Source organism: Pipistrellus kuhlii, unplaced genomic scaffold (genome assembly GCF_014108245.1).
Source record: "Pipistrellus kuhlii isolate mPipKuh1 unplaced genomic scaffold, mPipKuh1.p scaffold_m20_p_22, whole genome shotgun sequence".
Lineage (NCBI taxonomy): Eukaryota > Metazoa > Chordata > Mammalia > Chiroptera > Vespertilionidae > Pipistrellus > Pipistrellus kuhlii.
The window spans coordinates 3896058-3919945 of NW_023425521.1; the positions used below are offsets into that span (position 1 = coordinate 3896058).

Here is a 23888-nt window from a genome sequence, read left to right on the forward strand (position 1 = left end):
CTGGACAGAGGGGACTTCTGAACCCAGGGCCTCCAAACCCTTCTTCCCACCCCAACTCCGGCACAGACTTCCCCTACTCATTTGCAAGCACATTGATCTTAATTTAAAAGTCAGCATTAATACACAAGAAACTGCTAACCAGGCTCTGGGAAACACTGGTAGGGGGTCATCTGATTGTTCCTTCTATACAACTTATTAAAAGGAAAAATTGAGCCCAGTTTGGCTCAATGGATAGAGAGCCAACCTGTGAACTGAAAGGTCCCAGGTTCAATTCAGGTCAAGGGTACATGCCTGGTTGTGGGCTCGGTCCCCAGTGGAAGGCTTGCAAGATTTGAAAGCCAACCACGTGGGGGTTTGCAGGAGGCAGCCAATCAATGCTTCTCTCTCATCATTGATGTTTCTATCTCCCTCTTCCTTCCTCTCTGAAATCAATAAGAATAATATTTAAAAAATTTGACAACAAAAAAATCTGCTTCAGCCAACATCCCCTTGGACAGGGAGGGAGAAGCAGTATGCGTCTCACAGGTTAACTGGAGCTGCTGGGGATTACGGGGAGGAGTTTTGTTCCTAATACCCCGCCTTCTCTCCCCCCATTAGTAGAGTCATCAAGAGCTTCTCTAGCAATCCTTTGTATGGGCGGGGCAGGCGGGGCTTCCGGTGGCCAATAGGGAACTTTCCCAAAGCCTACCTCTCCGGCCTCTCTCCCATCCCCCAGCACAGAAGCATCTGCTCCGAGGTGGCCCGCCAAGTGGAGACCCTGGAAAATGTGCAATGGAAATAGTGACACACTGCAGTCTTCCAGCTGACTGACCCTACCCTTCCCAAACCACAAAGCCCTAGGGTGAGTCTCAGCGTCCTCAAATGGGTTTTGATCTTTTCCTGCCTGGGGCCCCATGTGAATAGCATGCCATGTTCTCACAGCACTGGGCCCCGCTAATCCCTGCCGGAGGCTGGAAACTAGACCCATGTCCCGGTAGGAAGCCGGCTTTTCTTTCTCTTCCCCCCCAGCAGCCCTTCTGTGCTGGGAATGGCGCGCCTTCCTTCACTCACTCATTCTGTGGACTTTCCAGGCAGCGGCCCTGCCTTCCAGGAGCTCCCATTCCAGCAGACACCTTGGTTTGTTCCGGACCCTGGGGAATGCCTGGTCTGAAATCCTCTGGCTTAGGTTTCTGGCCTCAGTTTCCCACCTGGGACTGGATTGAGGATGCCACTAGCTGGCAGGGTGACAGAGGAGTCCTGAGTGGGAGACAAGAGCCTTTAGTTAGACTTCTGGTTAACTCTCTGCAGGTACAACCACTCAGCTGTCTTGGGTCTCATTATTTCCACCTTTAAAAAGGTTGCGTTAGCCCTGACTAGTTTGTCTCAGTGGACGGAACGTGGGCCTGAGGACTGAAGGGTCCTGGGTTCGATTCCAATCAAGGGCATGTACCTCGGTTGTGGGCAAATTTCCCTGTGAAAGATGTGCAGGAGGTAGCTGATCAATGTTTCTGGCCCTCTATCCATCTCCCTTCCTCTCTGTGAAAAAATCAATAAAATATATTTAAAAATAAAAATAAATAAAAATAAAAAGGTTGCTTTGGCTGCAGAGAGACAGGATTGCAAACTGGGCAGTGTGGGGAGGGGAGAGACTTTCCTTGACCCTTTTAGATTCTTCCAGCATGTCTCATAATCAAATAGACCTGAGACAGGTTAACAAAGCAGCTGAATTTAATTGTGTACGTACATACGAGAATCCTACAAACAGGAGAGGTTCAGAGAACTAGAAAGGGAACATTAGGTCTATGTGGCATTCTGAGCTAAAGGTGAAGTAACTTGGGAGGAAGTCATTCGCAGGACAATAAAAGAAAAGCAGATATTCAGTAATTAAAAGTTTGCCCTGCCCCAAGTTTGGGTCATAAAAATGGATTTCTGGTGATTGTTACTATGGGTGATGCCTCTAATTTAAGTTTAAGGGAGAGGTAAAAGTTTCTTGAACCCCAGGATTTTGACTGCCTTCAGCTCAAAGTAATTCACACGTCAAAGAGGCACATCTTGGGGAGGCTAGTTCTGGATTCCTTCGGCAGTAAGGCTGAGGCAGGCTACTGAGCCAGGACAAGTGGCACAGAGAAACGGCCAGGTAGTTACAGCAGTTTGCAGTCATCTAGAAAGTCCTATCTTCCTTAAATGAGTAAATGGTTTCCCCTTCTCCTCAACCAGAGGGTAAATAGCTTAAATCACCCTACTTAGGGAGACAGACAGCAGAAATCCAATTAATGCCACTTGCCAACCACACCTGAGGACAGATGCAGTTAAGAGAATAAACCTGGCCCGGCTGGTATGGCTCAGTGGTTGTGCATCGACCTATGAACCAGAAGGTCACAGTTTGATTCCCAGTCAGGGCACATGCCTGGGCTGCCGGCTTGATCCCCAGTGGGGGGTGTGCAGGAGGCAGCTGATCGATGATTCTCTCATCGATGTTTCTAACACTCTTTCCCTCTCTCTTCCTTTCTGTAAAAAAATCAATAAATTTTTAAAAAATCCTCCCTTAAGACCTTTCCTTAAATGTCCAGCCTTTATTATTATTATTTTTTAATTTTTTACAATGCCCAGCCTTTAAAACCCCTTAAAACTAAGGTCCAACGCGTCCTCTCCCTTTGGGGAGCAGCCCTTGCCGTTCCCTTTCCCTCCTCCTTCCCCCACAGGCACGCAGCTCCTAAGCTCCAAGGACCCCAAGAGACTTGCAGCCAGGGGAGAAGTGGGCAGCAGCAGCTCATCCCTGGCTCATGCCTCGAACCTGTCCCCAGTGTCCCCTCTTCCCTGACTTCCCAGAGAGCCTTGGCTCTCCTGCTGCTTCTTCTATGCTAAATCCTTTCTTGTTTTACTGCCCCCAGCTTTACTAACAGTTCCCTCATAGTCACCTGGATTCGTGCTGCAAGATTTTTCCCTCACAAAGGAAGCCAAGAACCCACACACTCCCGGCCAGCCCTAGGCAGCAGCCTTAGGCAGACTGCCCCTTTCCCGTAACAAGGTAGCAGACCGAGAAAGTGTATCCTTCCTAATCTCCGTGAAGAATGGGCAAAGCTATGAGATGGGAAGCCTTCCCTGGCAGATTCATCAATGAATTAATAAGAAAAGTATTTAATAAATATTTGATAATGGATTATTTATGCCTATAATACATAATACCCAGTGGGGCAAGAGTATATTTACAGTCATTAATATGGAAAATGATACAATAATTAATAAACAATAATACAAGAATACTGGCCCTGTAGCTCAGTTGGTTAGAGTGTCCTGATGATATACCATGGTTGTAGGTTCGATCCCTGGTCAGGAGGGCACATACAAGAATCAACCAATGAAAGCATAGGTAAGTGGAACTTGATATAAATGGTTTTGTGAGATTTATATGTCTTATTGTGTATAATTGTAGATTGCTCCTTCTCATCGCTGCATAACGTAACCTTGCGTGAATATAATACAATTTATCTACCCTATCTACCACTGATGGGCATTTTGGGTAGTTTCCAGTTTTCTGGATTTTACAAATAGCGATGCTATTAATACTCTAGTACAACTGTTTTGGTGAACATGTATACACATTTCTGTGAAATTCCCTCAGAATTGCAGTCATAGTAGAGCCACAGGTTCAGCTTTAGTAGATAGTGCCAGTTTTCCAAAATGATTTGTACCAATTTATACTCGGTTGAGCAATATTTGAGAAGTCTAATATTTCAATCAGCATGTACAATGTGTTACCAGTGTTACTTCCGCTAACATGTTCTTTATTCAAATTTTCATAAACCTACAGTCTTCACACTTGTCATTTTAAATATGTGTGTAGAGGTAATGTGATCATGGGGGTTGGGGGAAACTGAGGCATGGCAAGAACAAAGGGAAGAGAAGGTACAGAGTGCAACCAGCTGAGTGGGGACAGTGCCTGCCCTGGATAAACGGATGCTACTCAGAAGTAGCTGCCACTTGAAAATAGAGGCTCAGAATGAGCACATTTTTTGACATTTTATCGAGAAGCCAAAAATACAGGTTTGTTTGTTTTTTAATTTAGCGATTCATTCATATATTGGGAAAACATCGTACTGGCCAAATAAAACTTTGTCTGTAGGCCAGGTGCCTAGCCCTCAAGTTTTCAATCTCTGGACCAGCTGTTAGGGCTCCACACGGCTTTCAGGGTGGAGGAGGGAGTTAGCCCGTTACCTCACTTGTTAGAGCTTAATTTCCTCTCTGGTCAAAGGGGAAAAATAAACGCCTATCCTCTTGCATAGTGGTGGTCAAAAGAGAAGATTCAGGAGTGTGGGTGTTGGGAGTTGTCAAACACTAACAGAGGGCTTTCCCATCTCCTGAGTACATCTTCTGTTTCATACTAACTCACCCTACTTACAAGTATTTGAGAAAATTTCAGAATCCTATCAGACAGTTTAAGACTGGAGATTCCTGCCCTAGCTGGTTTGGCTCAGTGGACAGAGCGTTGGCCTGTGGACTGAAGGGTCCTGGGGTTCCATCCCAGTCAAGGGCACATGCCCGGGTTGTGGATTCCCCAGGAAGGGTCGTGCAGAAGGCAGCTAATCAATGATTCTCTCTTATCGATGTTCCTATCTCTCTCCCTCTCCCTTCCTCTCTGATAGCTATCATCCATCTAATCTATCTATCTATCTATCTATCTAAAATGGAGATTCCTAGACTTTTAGGAAGTCTAGGCTGCTGGAATGCAAAGGGTTAAGAGGAAATGGCCTTTTAGGGTTTCGCTAACTCGACAAGTCCAGGACTTCCATGACTCAAAGGAGCTGGGATGGTTAGCTCACCCAGGGCTCCGGGTTAGCAGAACCTAGAAAGTGGCATCAGCATCCTCCGTTACCCTGGACCACGGCCTCGGCCGAGCGCTCGGAGGACAGCTCCGGGACTGTTAGACCCGCTCGGAGCATCCAGGTAAGTGGGCGCGCCCTCCCGCGCCGTTAGCCGGCCGCTCCAGGGGGACCCTGCGGGCCGGGTACCCGCGTCCCGGCAATGCAGCCGGAGGGAGGGATGTACTGGCCCGGGGAGGGTGCTCCATCCCAGATGCAGGCTCCGCGCGGGCGGGTTCTACACGCGCCGGCGACGCGTCCCGGGCCGCCGGGAGCGAGCGCGGCCCCGGCCGCGGAAAGTTGGGCGCCCGCGCTCCGGGCCGCCCCTCCCGCCGCGCGCCACGCGCCGCGCCCCCTCCCAGGCCGGCGGGGCGCCCCCGCCCCCAGCGCGGCGCGCAGTGCGCAGGCGCCTCCCCGCGGGTCCGGGCGGCGGCGGGAGCGGCTTCGGCCTCGGCTGGAGACTGAGGTGGAGGCGGCGGCCCCGGAGGAGGAGGCGGAGGAGGAGGAGAGGCGAGGGTGGCGGCGAAGGCGATGGCGACGCGGGGCACATGAGGCGGCGGCCGGCGGGACGGGCCGAGGCCCGGCGGAGGAGGCGGCTCCGGGGGACCCCGCCGCCCGGTGAGGGGCGACCGCTGGGCCGGCTGAGGAGGGGCGGGCCCGGGCGGGATGGGGACGGAGCACTCGGGCGGGGAGGCCGGGGCGCCGGGGAGGAGGAGGGGCCGGGGGGAGGGACCGGGGCTCCGCCGAGGGGTTCCCGCCAAGCAGCCCGAGGGGCGTCGGCGCCGCGGCCCTCCGCCGTCCAGCGCGCCTCCCGCCCGCTTTGTCCCCGGGCGCCGCTTCCAAATCGGGAGGGAAACGGCTCGGGGTGGGTCCGGCCGCGGCCGCGGGAGGGGGCCCGGGCCCCGGCCGTGCAGCCAGCCCGGCGGGCGGTTAGGGGCGCAGCGCCGCGCCGGGTCTTTGTCTGCGGCCGCGGCCGGACCTCCCCGCCCGCACCCCGGCGCCGGGACTCCGCTCCGCGGACGGTTCGGAGGAGACGGGGCCGGGCCGGGAGGGGAGGGCGCGGGGCGGGGAGACGGGGTGGTTGCCTCTGGATGAACACTTAAAAAAAAAACAAAAAAAAAACTTCAAAAGGTTTCTTCCCACTTCGGGAAACTTTGGACGGCTGCGCTGGCTTTGTGAGTGAGTGTGTGAGTGTGTGTGTGTGTGTGTGTGTGTGTGTGTGTGTTTCCCTCCACTTCCATCTCCAGATTCAAAATTCGGGAGGAGGCACTCCCGCTGTGATTGCGGGCGGTTGTGTGGTTGGCCGCAGCGTGTGGAACTTTCAATTGAAAAGATTTGCGTAAATGTGTGGTTTTTCCCCTCTTTTTTTTTTTTTTTTTTTTGGTTTGGCGATTGTTCCTAAGATTGTATTACTTTTCTTTGGGAAATGGGTGAGTTTGGTTTTATCGTTTGTAAGGGTTGGGAAGTGGCGTTGTTACAGATTTCTTTGTGCTCTTGCTTAATTTTGTTAGCATCGAGATAACACTTTGGATAAGTTAGAGTAAGTTCTTGTAAGCATCTTGTACGCCTGGTAACTGCGTTGTGCGTTGTGTGCACAGTAAAGTGAGTACACGGGAAAGCGCTTGTAAAAAAAAATCAAGCGACTAGTGAAAGGGATTTTATTTGGATCCCCCGATAAAGGAGAGTAGCCTGTCTGGAGTACATTTATATCTGTAGGAAAGGGAGTGAATAATGTAATTTAGGGGTCAACTCTTTTTGTCCCCCCAAGAGGGTATAGGTATTAATATTCAGAGTAAGAATGTAGAAGAAGAAAACGTAATTTCAGGGCTCCTGACTAAAAATATTTTGAAGGGTCGTTACGTTTGCTGGGGTTTTCTGGTTTTATTTTTTGGGATTTAGCACAGAGTTGTATATTATAGTTGCTTTGGATTTCTTAAGTGCAATGTAATGGCAGAATATATATTTAAAAAAAACAAAACCCACCATGAAATAGCTTTTCTGGGTAAAAGATAAAAAGCTCTTAGTGTTGGCCAGATCGCTGTGAACAGTGTTGTAGGTGAAGGACATTTTGGAGAGAATATATGCAGACTCTATGGAAGTTCTTTTATGATTTGTCCTGGTTTGTCATGGTTTACTATTTACTACTTGTCTTAAACTGTTGTGCATTTTCCCAAAGCATTTCAAAAATTCTTCCTAAAAGTCATTGCTTTTAACTTCTTTTTAGGCTGTCTGACTTTAGAATTGGCTTTCTACTTATGCTAGGTAGTTACCAGTTTTCTTAAAAAGAAGCAAAGTAACTCTCTATTCAGTTCATGAAGGTAGTCTTTAGTTTTAGTCTAAAACAATGGATTTAACAAGTTAACATTTCTTTTTTTTTTTAAGTTAACATTTCTTGAACATAATTTTACTTACAAATACTGTTACCCCTTAATAATTATTTTTTCTTATTTCACATTTATATTAATTAGCCAAGGGAAGGGACACAAGACCTGTCTCTGATCAGCACTCCCCCCCTCCCCATCAATTCAGTAACTGGGGCCCTAGAATACAGAACACATAATTAACACAGAGCCTCATTCTCTTAATATCTAGTTTGTTCCATGCCTAAATAAGTGTAAAGTGATAAGTTCCAACATGTGTTTGTTTTTTTACTTGAAGTTTGTTCACATTTTAAAATAAATTAGATTTGTTCTTTTTATTATTAATAATATTAATCTGGATAGTTAACTGCAATAGGGGTCTCATTCTTGTTTCTAACTCATGCTCTCTCCCCCTTTCCCCCCCCTTTTCAATCCTCACCTGAGGATGTTTTCTTCATTGACCCTCAAGAGTGGAAGGGAGGGAGTGGGAGAGAGACATAGCAGTGTAACTAACACCGATGTGAGAGAGACACAAAGTGAGGTTGCCTCCCGCATGTGCCCCAACCTACCTGGGTCTGGGATCAAACCTGCAATCCAGGCCCCGCCTCTGACCAGGAATGGAACCACAGCCCTTGGTGCGCCAGCCAGGGAAGGCAGGCATTAACCCCGAGCACACCAGCGAGGGCTGCTCCTGCTTCTCTTGTAGCACAGAAACATAACGGCTCCTATCCACAATAGCTGATAGAGTCAAAGAAAGGATGGGATTACTTTTTTGCTTTTGTAGGTCATTGTTTTGAGTATGCATATGAAAAGATAGATTTTAGCTGATATTAACCTGAAACTTAGACTTAGAAACCATTTTGAATTGTTAATATCAGCTAAGTGCCAACAATTGTTTTTCAGTGTTTAGTTTGTGTGGAAGTAAGGACCGATTCTGTTAGGTCTGAGCATTGCTATTTTCTACAACCCTCAGGAACGAATGGCCAGACGGCACTGGCATACATCCTTGAGTTTTGCAGATATCACACTGACTGACAGCACTTGGGTTTATCGTTCAGACCTGTGGAATGTGTTGCCTAAAGTTTTTTTTTTTTTTTTTGTGTGTGTGTGTGTGTGTGTGTGTGTGTTTCCCCTCCCAAGTCAAGGATGAGATCTCTGCACATACACTGTTTCTAAAGAAATGAAGCGATCTGTGGAATGAGTAGAGCCCTCACTCAAAGCTTGTTCTTTGAGACTAGATTGCTGTAGCACCAGCACAATTTCAACACAAGTGTTCTGGTGCCCACACATTCATTCAGTGAACTTTTGTTTTCCTTTTTTCCATCAAGTACTTAGGTTAGGCACTAACTTAGATGCTGGGGTTCAAAGATAAATACTACGTGACTTTTGTTCTGAAAATGCTTATCGCTTAACATGTTAAAAAGGGTTAGCAGCCTGGAAATTATCTAAAATCTTTGAAATAAAAGAAATGTATAAAAGAGTAAGTTTTGATGACTTGTCTATATAAAATGAATCAAGTTCTCACATCTATGTTCTTACCCTTCAATCTCTAATACTGTATTCAAGTCTCAGATAGTTAAAAAGATTATTTTTATCTACATCTTTGTAGGAGTTACCAGTTTTAACTGAATTTGTTGTTACTTTGAGTTAACATTTCTTTTGTTTGGGAATGTTCAGAGTAAAGAATGTTCAGAGATGTGGACTCTATTTTTAGGGAATTCTCTTTGACTCATCCTTGGACGTTCATTTCCTGATTGCCCATTCAGAATGGGTGTTTATTTAGATTAAAAAATTCCCCTCCTGAAATAACTCTGGATTCTAATTCTCTTGGGTTCTAATTTTCCCTTCTTGCTCTCTGGGTGTTCCTTCAGGCTCCCTTCACCCCTCTTTTATTTAATTGTTCTTTTTCAAGTCTTGGTTCTTTGTCTTCCTCTCTTCCCACTCTGTCTTATCTGTGTGGCTTCAGATATTGTATATATTTTGAATATGCCCAGTTTTTATCGGTAGTTCAGGTCCCTTTTTTGATCCCAGCTGTCTGTTCAACACGTCCACTTGGGTATTCAGTGTTTTCGGTTGAGTTGCCCCAGACTGAGCTCTTGATCTTGGCTGCAGACCTAGACCTTCACTGTTCCCGGTTTTATTAAGTGGCTCTGTCAACAGCTTGCTGAGCCCAGACTCTTGCCGTTTCTCTCCACCACCATTTTGGTCTAGGCCACCTTTCCTAGATCCATTATAGGCAATTCTAAATGTTTTCCTTGTTCACATTTGTAAAAAGAGAAAAAGTAATGTGAAATATGGAAGAGAAAGAGTACCTACCTTGTAGCTTAAGAAATAAAACGTTACCAGGACACTTGAAATCTGTGTCTTCCACCTGATCGCATGCTCCCTGCCACCTCCAATGTAGGCTTTTTAAAATCAGAGGTCATTGCCAACTTGAATTTATTGTTCCCTTGCATTTCTGTATCTTTTATTATCAAGTATATACCTCAAGCCATGCACAACAAGTCCTCATTTAATAGCAGGAGGTTCTTGGAAGCTGCAACTTTAAGCAAAACAGTGTACTAGTATAACGAAACCAATTTTACCATAGGCTAATTGATGTAAACAAGAGTTAAGTTCCTACATATTTCTGGTCACAGAAACATTACCAAATTTCTAAAAACCTAACACACTCCTAATATTAAACATTAAATTGTGAGCTATACATACATTTAAGAAAGACTAATAAAAACAAATAAGATGATTGTTTTCATCTTTCAGCCTGCTTATTCCAGTTCAGTGTCGACGGTGGCCTGAGCCTCTCTCTCAGCTCAGGGCAAGCTTTACCCTGGACCAGGATGACCTTCCCACACACCCACACTCATCGGACTGGCACAGTTTAGACACACACATTCGGGATGTGAGGAGAAACCGGAGTACGTGGAGGAAAGTCCAGGCAGACAGGGGGAGAAGGTGCAAACGCCACAGACAGTGCCCCCGACAAAACCATGTTATTCAAGGACCTGCTGTACCCTCATCTCTTCACAGCTGAGAGAATTGTCTTTATAAAACAAATTCAATCAAGTCACTTATCTGAAAACTTCTGTTGTTTTATCTTCATTTAACAAGGTATGATCTGGCCTTGCCTACTTCTCCAGCATAATTTCTTTCTTTAAAAATTTTTTTTAGTCCTAGCCAGTTTGGCTCAGTGGTTAGAGTGTCGACCTGTGGATTGAAGGGTCCCGTGTTTGATTCCGGTCAAGGACATGTACCTTGGTTGTGGGCACATCCCCAGTGGGGAGTGTGCAGGAGGCAGCTAATCGATGTTTCTCTCTCATCAATGTTTCTAACTCTATCCCTCTCCCTTTCTCTCTGTAAAAAATCAATAAAATATATTTTAAAAAAATTTTAATTGGTTTTAGAGAGAGGGAGAGGGATAGAGAGATAGAAACATCGATGCATCAGCTGCCTCTTGTATGCTCCCTAATGGGGATTGAGCCAGAAACCTCAGCATGTGACCTCCTGGTTCAAGGGCTTATGCTCAGCCACTGAGCCACCTTGGCTCGGCTCCAGCATCATTTCTTTGTACTTACTTGTTATATATGGTCTAGCCAAAACGATGCACTTCCTCTTGGAGGTTCAGAGCTCACTAAGGGCCCTTGTACATGTTGTAGCCAATTCCTCTGGAAAGCAGCTCCTCACTCTTCAGAATGTGTTTAAGGAAGCACACCTGCAGAGAAGCCTCTGCCTCCTCATTTAGGTTAGGGGACTCTATAAATACACTCTCATTGCATTGAGCACTTCCGTTTTGTAGGATTTATCACAATATTAATTTATTTGTGTATGCCTATTTCACCATTAGGCTGTATTGTATATTCTGTAAAGTCAGTATTAATGTCTATCTTGGGTAGGCCAGTATCCCCAGCACCTAACTCATAGTTCATTATATATTCAACAATTATATGAGTGCTTACTAAAATTTCTTAATTGCAGTTCCTAATTATACTATAGTAATTTCTTTTGTGTGTGTGTGTTATCATCACTGTTTTATTGAAGCTCAAGGGATTAAGAAAATTGCAAAGGACTTAAATCCATGTGCTTTCTACGTTATCACTGAATTTCTGTTGTGGGATACCCTTACCAGGGATGATGATGTATACACATATACTGTAGTAATTTCTGACAGAGCTTTTGTTCTAACTAGGAGCCTCATTATTGTGTGTGTGTATGTGTGGGGGGGTGTTTTTTTTTTTCATTATTGCTTTTATTTTTTAAAATTTCTTTATTGATTACGGTATTACATATGTGTCCTCATCTCTCCATTTACCCTCCCCACTCCCCCCCACTCATGCCCTCACCTTCGTTATTGCTTTTAGAGAGAGTGGGGGAGGGGGGGAAGAGAGACAGAGACAGAGACAGAGAGACAGACATTAGTGAGAGAGATGCATGGATTGGTTGCTTTCAGCATGTGTCCCAGGGAAGGAACCTGCCACCCAGGTCCATTTCCTGGACGGGAATTGTACCCAAGAACCTTCACTCCCTAGGCTGACACTGACCACTGGGTCCTACCTGTCCGGGCAGTTGTAGCAGTTTTAACAGACCAGAAGTACCGTGATCCCCCATGGTGTTGTGTACACAATGGGGACTCTTGCCTCACAGGGAGATCATCACAGCTAGGCTAATTAAGTAGGCTATCAGATGACATAAAGAAATGGAACATTAGGTGTGTTTTTTTTCTTGACAGACTACACCTAGCTCTAATTTTATTTTCTTCCCATTTGCTGGGCCAATGGTTGGTATAATATGTCCCAAGAAACCAGACATATTATAGTTATACATTAAAGCTGACATTGACAGTTATGTATTTGACCATTTAATTGACTTTTTAAAGTGTGTTTTGGAATAGGTAATGTATTATGTAGTACACAATCCTAAAGGTATAATGGATATAAAGTGAAAAGTAAGTCTTCCATTGTTCTCTTTTCATTCAGTCACACATTTTTTTTCTGCTGAAGCAATTACTGTTTACCTTTTTTGTGAATTTTAGAGATAACCAATCATATATTTATTATTCCCACACACACATAAGTGGTAGCACACTATATATACAGCTTGCATTTTTCACTAATACACCTTAGTTTCATATCATTACAGATAGAGCTATCTCATTCTTTTTTTAAAAATATATTTTATTGAATTTTTACAGAGATGAAGGGAGAGGGTTGGAAAGCTAGAAATATCGATGAGAGAGAAACATCGACCAGCTGCCTCCTGCACACACACACACACACACACACACACACACACACACACACACACCCGCCCCCACCGGGGATGTGCCCACAACCAATGCACATCCCTCTGACCACAATTGAACCTGGGACCTTTCAGTCCGCAGACCGACACTCTATCCACTAGCCAAACCGGTTTCGGCTATCTCATTCTTTAAAAAAAATTTTTTATTGGCCCTAACCATTTTGGCTCAGTGGATAGAGTGTCAGCCTGTGGACTGAGGGGTCCCAGGTTAGATTCTGGTCAAGGGCATGTACCTTGATTGCAGGCACATCCCCAGTAGGGGGTGTGTGCAGGAGGCAGCTGGTCGACGTTTCTCACTGAAGTTTCTAGCTATCCCCTTCTCCCTTCTCTGTAAAAAAAATCAATAAAATATATTTTAAAATATACATGTATATTTATTCATTGATTTCCGAGAAGAAGGGAGAGGAAGAGAGAGGTAGAAATATCAATGATGAGAGGATCATTGATCGGCTGCCTCCTGCACACCCCCTACTGGGCATCGTGCCTGAACCCGCGCATGTGCCCTTGCCCAGAATTGAACCTGGGGCCCTTCAGTCTGTAGGCCAATGCTCTATCCACTGAGCCCAACCAGCTATGGCAAGCTGTCTCATTCTTTTTGACAATAGATGGGCTGTAATTTGTTTACCCAGTTCCTTACTGATTGTCTTTTATATTGTTTCCAGCCCATTATAAACTGCTGCAGGTAATATTCCTGTACATTATTTTATATATCTGTTAGATAAAATTGAGAACTGAAATTCTCAGAGACTGAATCCGAAACCTTGGCATATTGGGACAACACTCTAAACAACTGAACTACCCTGACAGGGCCTATGTAGTCTTAAACACTAAGCCCACAGAGTATAGCAAAAAGGTCACTAGGTCCTGAGTTGTGTTCTAGACCTTACAGCTAATTTGTATACAAGCCATCATGATCTTTGTTATCGTCTTCAGTAAAATAAGGATGTTAGTCTCATATTGTGGTGTCAAACAGTGAGCCACTGCAGGCAGAGTAGTTGAAAGATAACCTAGTTTTATCTGTGAACTGTAACTAATACTAATAGTATGTGTGACCTTTTCAAATGTATATGCAGTTTATTTATAGTAAATAAACTCAGCTCTACCCGGTTTGGCTCAGTGAATTGAGCATTTGCCTGAGGACTGAAGTGTCCCAGGTTCGATTCCCATCAAGGGCATGTACTTGTAGGCTCGATTCCTGCCTGGTGGGGGCGTGTGCAGGAGGCAACCAATTGGTGTGTCTCTTTCACATGGATGTTTTCTCTCTGTCTCTTCCCTTCCACTCTCTCAAAAAAAAAAAAAAAAAAAAAAAAAAATCGATGGAAATATATCCTTAGGTGAGGATTAACAAAGAAAAAAAACAAAAACCCTGCAGATTTATTTTAAAACATTACCAGTTTATGGTAGAGTTTTATATTTATGGGTTTTCTCCAAGTACAGATAATAAACATATAACTATTATATAGGGCTCTTGAGAAATCTTACAATTTACCTAAAGGTCCTCAGATTCTAAAAGTTGGGAACTATTAGCCTAGGCCCGTGGTTGGTAAACTGCGGCTCGTGAGCCACATGTGGCTCTTGGGCCCCTTTAGTGTGGCTCTTCCACAAAATACCCCAGCCTGGGCGAGTCTCTTTTGAAGAAGTGGCATTGGAAGAAGTTTAAGTTTAAAAAATTTGGCTCTTGCCGAAACCGATTTGGCTTAGTGGGTAGAGTGTCGGCCTGTGGACAGAAAGGTCTCAGGTTCGATTCCGGTCAAGGGCATGTACGTTGGTTGCGGGCACATCCCTGGTGGGGGGTGTGCAGGAGGCAGCTGATCGATGTTTCTCTCTCATCGATGTTTCTATTGTAACTCTGTCTCTCCCCCTTCCTCTCTGTAAAAATCAATTATATATTGTATATATATATATATATATAGAGAGAGAGAGAGAGAGAGAGAGAGAGACAAATTTTAAAATATATATATATACATATATATATATGTATGTATGTATGTATATATTTTAAAATTTGGCTCTCAAAAGAAATTTCAGTCATTGTACTGTTGATATTGACTCTGTTGACTGAGTTTGTCGACCATTGGCCTAGGCAATCACTAATGTTTCTTTTTACAACTAATAGTGTGTGAACTTTTGAAACTAAGTGTGCTGTGGAAGATTTGGATGATAAAGGTGTTTGGGGGTTTTCTTAAGATAGGGACCTTTTTACGCTTATAATGTCAGAAATAGTAGTTCTTGAGACCTATTTTTAAAAGATCTGAGTGACTATTTAGACTTAGATAGGAAATGTTGTAGTGAGGGGGCAATGCAGTACTTTCTGAAAGGGTATGGAGCCTGCAACTCTGGCATGCCCCCTGACTGGGAATCGAACTGGGACCTCCTCATTATGGGTTGAGGCTCAGCCAATAAGCCACACTGGCTGGGTGCAAGTAAACATTTAATAGAACTCAGTTGTAAGAGAGAATGGTAGGTTTTTAGTGGCTGTTTTAATAATCAATTTATCAAATAAAGATAACTCCTTCCAAAATATTGAATATCAGACACTCAATAACTAGCAGGTAGCAGTGGCAACACTGATATATTTCAAATAAATATTGGTTATATTAGTTTTCCGTGTTGCTTTTGGGCCATTTGAGAGTGAGTCTCTAAAGAAATTAGAAGAGCACATTATGATAGTAAGCTGCTATATAAGACATCATGTCAGAGTACTACTATCTTTTGATATGTCCTTACAGATTAAGAATTACCCTCTAGGGTCACCCTTTACATTTTAATCTGGAATATAATCTTAAGTTCTGTCTTGGATCCCCTTATGCAAGCGGTGTAATTGTACCAAAGGTTCTGTGAGATAGTTAACACTTCTCTGTGTTGTATCCATTACCTAACTAGGTCTTTATGAGTAGATGCAAATATTATGAAATCTGTACCCTGGCCTACTTTTAAATTTCTCTCGGGGCTTTTCCTGCATAGTAAAGCTTTGCCAACTCCATCATTACATGTTTTTTTGTATAATATACTAGAAAGCAAATAAAAGAAAAATTGTCCATAAGCCATTGGTAATGTTGGTGTATTTCTGCTCAGGCATATTGTTTTTTTGTGTGTGTTTTGTTTTGTTTTTGTTTTTGTCTTTATTATATAAAAGCATTTTCCGGAAAAGAAGAAAGAAAAAAAAAAGCATTTTCTCACAATAATTAATTATTCTTTTTAAAATAGGTCACAAGTTGGCAGGCTTTATTCAGCTGGTAAGATCTCTAGCTTATTATTATTACTACTACTAGTAGTACTAGTACTACTAGTGGCCCAGTGCACGAATTCATGCACATTGAAAGAAAATTAATTAGAAGAAATATATTTTAATATATATTTTATTGTTGTTGTTTTTTTACAGAAAGGAAGGGTGAGGGATAGAGAGCTACCCTGTTTCCCCGAAAATAAGACAGTGTCTTATATTAATTTTTGCTCCCAAAGATGTGCTAGGTCTTATTTTCATGGGATGTCTTATTTTTCCATGAAGAATATGGTACACATTTATTGTTAAATGAAAATAAAGGAAATTTATTACCTGTATACGGTATGGTAGTTGTCAACACAAACCAGACAACTACAGTATCAAGAATTTACTCATTTATTCAGTGACAATCATGTCATCATCTTCTGGAACATTATCATAACAATCCAACTCCTGAATTTTCTGGTGAATTTCTTGTGACTCCATTTCTTTCAGAATCAGTGGACAAAATCTCTCATGTTTAGCAATAGCATTCTGAGACAGAGCCTAGGGGGGGCCTTATTTTCGGGGGATGCCTTATATTTCACTCAGAAGGAAACCTGTAAGTAGGTCTTATTTTCGGAGGATGTCTTATTTTCGGGGAAACACGGTAGAAACATCGATGAGAGAGAAACATCGACCAGCTGCCTTCTGCACACCCCCCACCAGGGATGTGCCTGCAACCAGTGCACATGCCCCTGATCGGAATCAAACCTGGGACCCTTCAGTCTGCAGACCGATGCTCTATCCACTGAGCCAAACCGGTTTCGGCTATATAAATTACTTTAAAATATATTTTTGTTGAAAGAGAGCAAAGGAAAGGGAGAGAGAGATAGTAACACCAATGATGAGAGAAATTCATAGATCAGTTGCTTCCTGCATGCCCCACACGGGATTGAGCCCACAATCTGGGCATGTTCCCTAACTGGGAATCGAACCATGACTTTCTGGTTTGTAGGTTGATGCTCACCCACTTGGCCAATCCAGCTGGGCATTCTCAATATTATTTATTTTTTGAAAAATTAATTGTCAACTTAAAAAATAAAGGAGACTGTAGGTAGGAGTGTAAGTTAATATAACCCTCTTTGGAAGAGGACTAATTTACCGAAGCTGACATATACATACTCTGTGGCTAGCTATTCTGCTTCTAGGTATGCTACAGAAATACATATATAAGTTTACCAGAAGACATATGTGGAATGTGCATAGTAGCATTACTTTTATTTGCCCCAAACTGGAAACTGCTCAAAACCTATCCATCAGCAGTGAATAAATTGTTATGTATTCCCAGAATGGCAGTACATTAAAGCAAACGAATAGACTAGAAACCAGGGCCCAGGCCAGCGAGGAGCCAGTAACCAAGGTACGTGCCCTTGGCTGGAATCGAACCCAGGGCTCTTCGGTCTGCAGGCTGACGCTCTGTCCACCTAGTCAAACCGGTTAGGACAAAAGAGTGTATTTTTTTATGATTCCAGTGTATGATTCCATTTATACAAAGTTCCAGAGCAGGTTACTCCAGTGGGTCCTAGTGCGGTGCGATACTCTTCCCCAAAGGACATTAGGCAACGCCTACAGATATCTTTGGTTGTTACAACCGGGAGAGGCCAGGGATACTCCAAAGCATCCTCCAGTATATAGAATCATACAAAACGCCACAGTGCCACTGCTGGCCCTGAGATAAACTGCTGTTAGGGGTGAGGATGGTGATTTCTCTAGGGTGTGAAGGGGCGCCATTGTGGCTCTGAGTGGTTAGCAATATTTTGTTTTTGATTTCAGTCTGGTTACATGGGTGTGTTCTGATTGAGAAAATTCATTGAGCTGCGCACTTAAATTTGTGTGCATTTCCTTAGGTATTTTAGTCTTTGATTAAAAATTTACCAAAAAGTCAGACTTCACTTAAAAATCCAGGTTGAAGACAGAAGACATGACAGTTTGTTACCTCCCACAGCTCTAGCCAATAACCCCCTTTAGTTGGTGCTTGTGTTCTCCAGGCCCCTCTTCCTGTTCAGTTACATTGTATCACCTCACTGGTATCTAGACATTTAAAAAATGTCTTAAACAGTTTATTAATTCAGACCACACAGTTTGCCTATTTAAAATTTATAATTCAGTATTCCACAAGTTTTGTAGCCCTCACCACAATCTAATTCTATATTTTTGTTCCCCCAAAAAGATGATCTATTGGCAGTCATTCCCTGTTACTCCCCATCCCTAGTAACCACCAGTCTACTTTTGATCTCTATATAGTTATAGACATTTGAGTTTTGTGATCTTCATTCTAAAACAAGATTCTAATGGTTGTGTAATGTTTCACCATACAGGTTATATCATAAATTATGTAACATTCTTTTATTGGGCATTTATTTAGGATAAGTGACTAGATACAGAATTACTGATCAAAGGACATGAACATTCTAAAGTTCCTGATAACTATCACCACCCATGCCGTCATTGTATGCCAGTGCTTTATTTTTGTTGCAAATTTGTTGTGAGCCTAGTCATATGGAATTATCATACATTTATTTTTATTTTGCCTGAGATATCGGGTCTAGTAATAATTAATGTCGTTTTTAAACATTCGTTTAAAATCTTGCTTGGCGTTGACTTGTATTGACATAACCTTCAAACACGTGGTATCTACAGAACGTGGGAAGTGCAATTAACAAGTTTTGCTTGAAAAAGTTTGTGTTTGGTTTGGTTTTTGTTGCAAGACTAGGGCTAAGAAGATGGCGGATGAAGAGCATATTCGGCACTGCGTGCTTTACGAGTTCCAATTAGGAAGAAAAGCAAGTGAGGCTGCAAAAAAACATCTGTAGTGCTCTTGGTCAAGATGCAGTTAGCGCCAGAAAATGCCAGCGTTGGTTTGAGAAATTTCGCGAGGGAAATTTTTCATTAGATGACAAGAGTGGTTGAGGCCGTGTGTCCAATTTTGATCAAGAAGCTCTTCAAGCTCTTTTGGTGCAAAATCCTCAAATTACCCAACAAGAGCTTGCGACAACTTTAAATTGTTCACAAAAAACAATTTCCAATCAATTGCGTGCACTTGGCAAAGTCCAAAAGTTTGGAAAATGGGTTCCTCATGAGTTGACCGACAACAACCGTAATCAAAGAGTCACAATTTGCAGTTCGCTCCTCTCTCGTCAAAACCGTTTGCCGTTTTTAGAGCAAATTGTTACCGGAGATGAAAAATGGGTGCTGTCTGTTAATTTGAAAAGGCGGCCTCAATGGTTGGACAAAAATGAGGCTCCGCAGCCCACGCCAAAACCTGACTTGCATGCGAAAAAAGTGATGTTGTGTGTTTGGTGGAATTTTAAAGGAATTCTTCATTATGAACTTTTACCATCTAACCAAACCATTACAAGTGCAGTGTATAGTGCCCAATTGGAAAGGTTAGCCCAAGCTTTAAGAGAAAAAGAACCCGCGCTGATTAATCGGAAGGGCGTAATTCTTCACCACGATAACGCACGACCGCATACTGCAAGAATCACTGCTGAAAAACTGCGCCAGTTGGAATGGGAAGTTCTCCCTCAACCTGCATATTCTGATATTGCCCCCTCCGATTACCATTTGTTTCGTTCTTTGCAAAACTTACTTCTTGGAAAAAAATTTAATAATGAAGAATGCCTCAAAAATGCATTGACCGAATTTTTTGCATCAAAATCACAAGAATTTTACAACAGAGGGATTAAAATGCTTCCTGAGCGTTGGGCACAAGTAGTAGAAAACAACGGCAACTATATTGTTGATTAAATTTTGTTGTATTGTTTAAATAAATTCGATTTTAAAAAAGTATTAGAAAACGACATTAATTATTACTAGACCTAATATATTTGTTTTTCTAGATTGATCATTGTCAGACAGTCGGTTTGACCTAAGCTTAGTTTGGGACAAGTGTGCCAATTCTGTTTGTGTGTGTTTTACATGAAGACAGTACACTCATGATGCATCCTGAGTGAATGCATCATCCCAGTTCCCCGTATTTCTCCACCCGGTTCCTGATGGTTCTTACCCTCAAAGACAGTAACTGTTTGCCAGCACACACTGACATTTCAGCCCACAAGAGTGGATTCTGTTTCCTTATTGGTTCATAGAGCCAAGATTTTAAACTACTTTTCCCATTAGGTTTTATCATTTGATTCAAAATAAAGTATATTTTATGTTTCTCAAATATTGTCCATAGCTAAGAGCTCTTTTGAAAAACAAGTTGTTTTCATGTTTGTAATATATAAATTACTGTTTACTAGTTAGCTGCCGTAATGCTTTTGCTTAGAAATTGTCACTAGCTCGTTATTAAACATCTATTATCGCTCATGCAGAATTAACTTCCACTTAAAATGTTCCACTGAAACAAAACTTCATTGTAAACCCTTTAATTGATTCCTTGTCTCTGCATACAAAGCAGCCTCATTCAGAAGTGTGAGTCACTAGCACCATTCTTAGAGGATTGCTCAGCTCATGATCTGGGAGGCCAGATAGTTAACACTTCAGAATCATGATGAGTCAATATTGAGACTCTTTAGTCCAACAATAGATTTTCTAGGATGATCTTTGGGAAATGCCTTCTTGAAAATTTGACATTTTACTGTTGTTTGATTTCAATGCCATTACTTTGCTTATTTCCATATACATAATTGTTGGTTGTTTTATGAATTTTTTTTCTGTGTGGAGTGATTTTATTTTTATTTTTTTTAAATATATTTTATTGATTTTTGTACAGAGAGGAAGGGAGAGAGAGAGAGAGAGTTAGAAACATTGATGAGAGAGAGTCATCAATCAGCTACCTCTTGCACACCCCCTACTGGGGATATGCCCACAACCAAGGTACATGCCCTTGACCGGAATCGAACCCGGGACCTTTCAGTCCCCAAGCCGACGCTCTATCCACTGAGCCAAACCGGTCCCGGCTGTGTGGAGTGATTTTAGAAGGGACTTTAGAAATAATCTAATCTGATATTCCCCAGTTATTTCATAAATGAAAAAATGGAAATATTTACTCCTGAAGCACATGTTTAGAATCTTTTAACTCCTAGTTCAGTGCTGGCTCTGTTTATTTCACAAAATTCAGGGTTAAGACTCCCTTAGTTCATCCTTGATTTTGTTATTTAGAAAAGAAATTAAGTTTTTTAAAATATGGTTTGCCTATTGTAGGTTTCAGATTTGTGTGTGTTTTTAATCAGAAGAAAAATAAAAGTGGCTCTGACCCATTTGGACTTGGTTGTTGCATTTGCAAAATATTCAGAATAACGCTAATTTTGAAATTTTTAATTTCCTGATTATAATTTAGTGAGCTTTAAAAATTGATGGGACAAGTTACGGGAGTTTTTTTAGTTGTTGGTCTGAAACTTGAGAGGTTTTTTTTTTGTTTTTTTTTTTCTTCATGAGTCTGTTAGAGAGACTTTTCCAAACATATATATGAACGTGATATTTTTGGATTGGAAAAAATGAATCAGATAAACTGGAAAGGAAAACATTTCCCTGTAGAGTTGCTATGCTATAAAAATGTTTCAACTTCAACAGATGATTTCACTTACCTTCCTCTAGTCTTCTGTTGCGTAGCATATATAATTATACATTAAATATCTCTTGAACACAACTGTTGTTTTTAGAAAGTATAAATTTTCTATAAACTATTAGATTGCTTTTTAAAAATACATATTTTATTGCTTTTTTTTTTTAAGAGAGAGGAAGAGAGATAGAAACTTTGATGAGAGATTATATATAATGGATTATTATCCTGCCTTATAAGGAAGCAAATTCTGACACATGCTGCTACTGCATGGATGAGTCTTGAAGACATTATGCTAAGTTGGCTGGAAGACTGAAAGGTCTCTGGTTCAATTGCACTACCTTATTGCAGGCTCAATCCCCGGCCCTGATCAAGGTCAATGCAGGAGACAACCAATCCATGTGTCTCTCTCATCACTGTTTCTCTCACTCTCCTTCCATTCTCTAAAAATCAGTGGGAAAAACATTGAGGATTAACAAAAAACAGGCAAAATTAGATTATTTTAGGCAAATTTTATAAACATTCTGGACCTCATGTATTCAGTTTTAAAATTTGCTGTCATCCAGTAACTCAGATGGTTAGAACATCATCCTGATATGCCAAGGTGTTATGGGTTTGATTCCCCAAACGGCACACACACGGGTCAACCAATGAATACATAAATACGTGGAATGACACATTGAGGTTTCTCTCTCTCTCCCTCTGCCTCCCTCTTTCCCTTCCACTCTCTCTCCTCCCCTCCCCCTCCCTCTCTTCCCCTCTCCCTCTAAAAAACAACAAATAAGAATAGATAAAATGGGTCTAATTACCGTATATAATCTATTTCATTAGGTAATCCAAATAATATGCTTTACATTTAATCTTCAAAAGTCCAATAAGTTCTGTTTTACAGAAAAATGCAGTAACTTTGACGTGGTTCTGTTGGATGTTACTGATAGGAAAAAGTCATCAAATATAAAGAATTTTGGAGGGAATTAAGTAATTTATTACCATGTTGATGCCAATTAATTTTTAAATTCTATTTTCTAGTGCAAAACAAGGCAGATAGTAATTTTAGTTATTTGGAAAATAGACTAAAAATAGCACAGTTGGTTTCTGTCCAATAAATGTTATATAAGCAGACATGATTTTCTTCAGTACTGTATGTGTTTTGTGTGTATGTGTGACTCCTTTTGAATGATGGGCTACAGTGAATTGCAGTGTTCTTTATTTTAAAAACCATCCTACACCGAAACCGGTTTGGCTCAGTGGATAGAGCCAAACCTGTGGACTGAAAGGTCCCATGTTCGATTCCAGTTAACCCTGGCCAGTGTGTTTCAGCTGGTTGAGCCTTGTCAGGGCACATTCCCCGGTTGCAAATTTGACCCCCAGTAGGGGGCGTGCAGGAGGCAGCTGATAGGTGTTTCTCCCTCCCCCTTTCTCCTTTCTCCCTCTAAAATCAATAAAAAAAAGTTTTAGCCCTAGCTGGTTTTGCTCAATGGATCGCTCATTGGCCTGCAGACTGTAGGGTCTTGGGTTTGATTCTGGTTAAGGGCCCAAGCAAGCCTGGGTTGCGAGTTCTATCCCCAGTAGGGTGTGTACAGGAGGCAGCCGATCAGTGATTGTCTCTCATCATTGATGTTTCTATCTCTCTCCCCTCTCTCTTCATATCTGTAATCAATAAAAATATATATTTTTTAAATCCTTCTTTGAAAGAATAACTTTTCCATCTTTTAATGTATTCAAGCCTGTTCATGTAGCTCAGCAGTTGAGCATTGACTCATGAACCAAGCAGCCACCAGTTTGATTCCCAGTCAGGGAATATGCCCAGGCTGCAGGTTTGATTCCCAGTAGGGATGTTTCTTTCTCTATCCCTCTCCCTTTCTCTCTCTAAAAAATCAATACAAACATTAAAATTTTTTCTTATTAAAGTAATTGACTGATGTGACTATAAAAATAATAAAATTTGAAGGAAGACAGTAAAATGAGGTGTTTATGTTAAATGTCAAATGGTTTATGTCTGTACTATATTAAGACTACCTTCTGCAGATAATGGGCAGAAGGATATTAGTACGTAGAACTAATCCTCAAAGGGGGCGATCCGGAGGATGTGTATCCTGTTGTATTAAAAACATACAAATTTCTGTAATTTGGCACCCCGTACAGTGGCATAACAGACTGCTTGCTGATGAAGTTGAGGTAAGGCTGTCATCATTTGTTGCCAGGCTAGGACGTCAAATAACAGCACAAAGCAAGGACCAAGCAGGCTTACGTTCCTTGGGCCTAATAATACCACTTCCTAGAATTTGTAGATAAATCCAACCAAAGCTTAAAAAATACATTCAAGAAGATGTTAAGCATAAAAGTTCATATAAATCAGTTGGGGCTTTCCTAAACGTTCGAGTGTTTGGCACTCATTCCCCCATTTCTCACCAGCGCCTGTCACATGTTCCATATGGTTTTCCATTCAGAGATGGAGTATGGAAGTGGTTTTTATTTTTTCATGGGAGCAATTTACAGGTTAATTGCTTGCTTTTCTCTCCCTGCTCTGTAACAAGTCTGTTTGAAAGCCAGAGACGACCATGTCCTGAATCTTAGGCTTCTGATAGCAGAGCAAAAGAAAAAAAAGGTTCGGATGTAAGTGGAGC

The 23888-nt window shown here is 42.1% G+C and overlaps 1 protein-coding gene across 3 annotated transcripts in view; it reads left to right on the plus strand.

Annotated features, from left to right (window-relative positions):
* Positions 1-602: 602 nt before the first annotated feature.
* Positions 603-23888, plus strand: part of GJC1 (gap junction protein gamma 1) — a 31843-nt gene continuing 8557 nt past the window's right edge. The window contains exons 1-2 of one of the 3 annotated variants that reach the window (XM_036450718.2): positions 603-841; positions 2871-3007. The gene's annotated coding sequence lies outside the window, so the exon portion shown is untranslated. Of the gene's footprint in view, positions 842-2870; positions 3008-4899; positions 4924-5250; positions 5457-23888 lie in introns of those variants that run through there. The other 2 variants (XM_045586191.1, XM_036450717.2) reach the window with 2 other exon arrangements.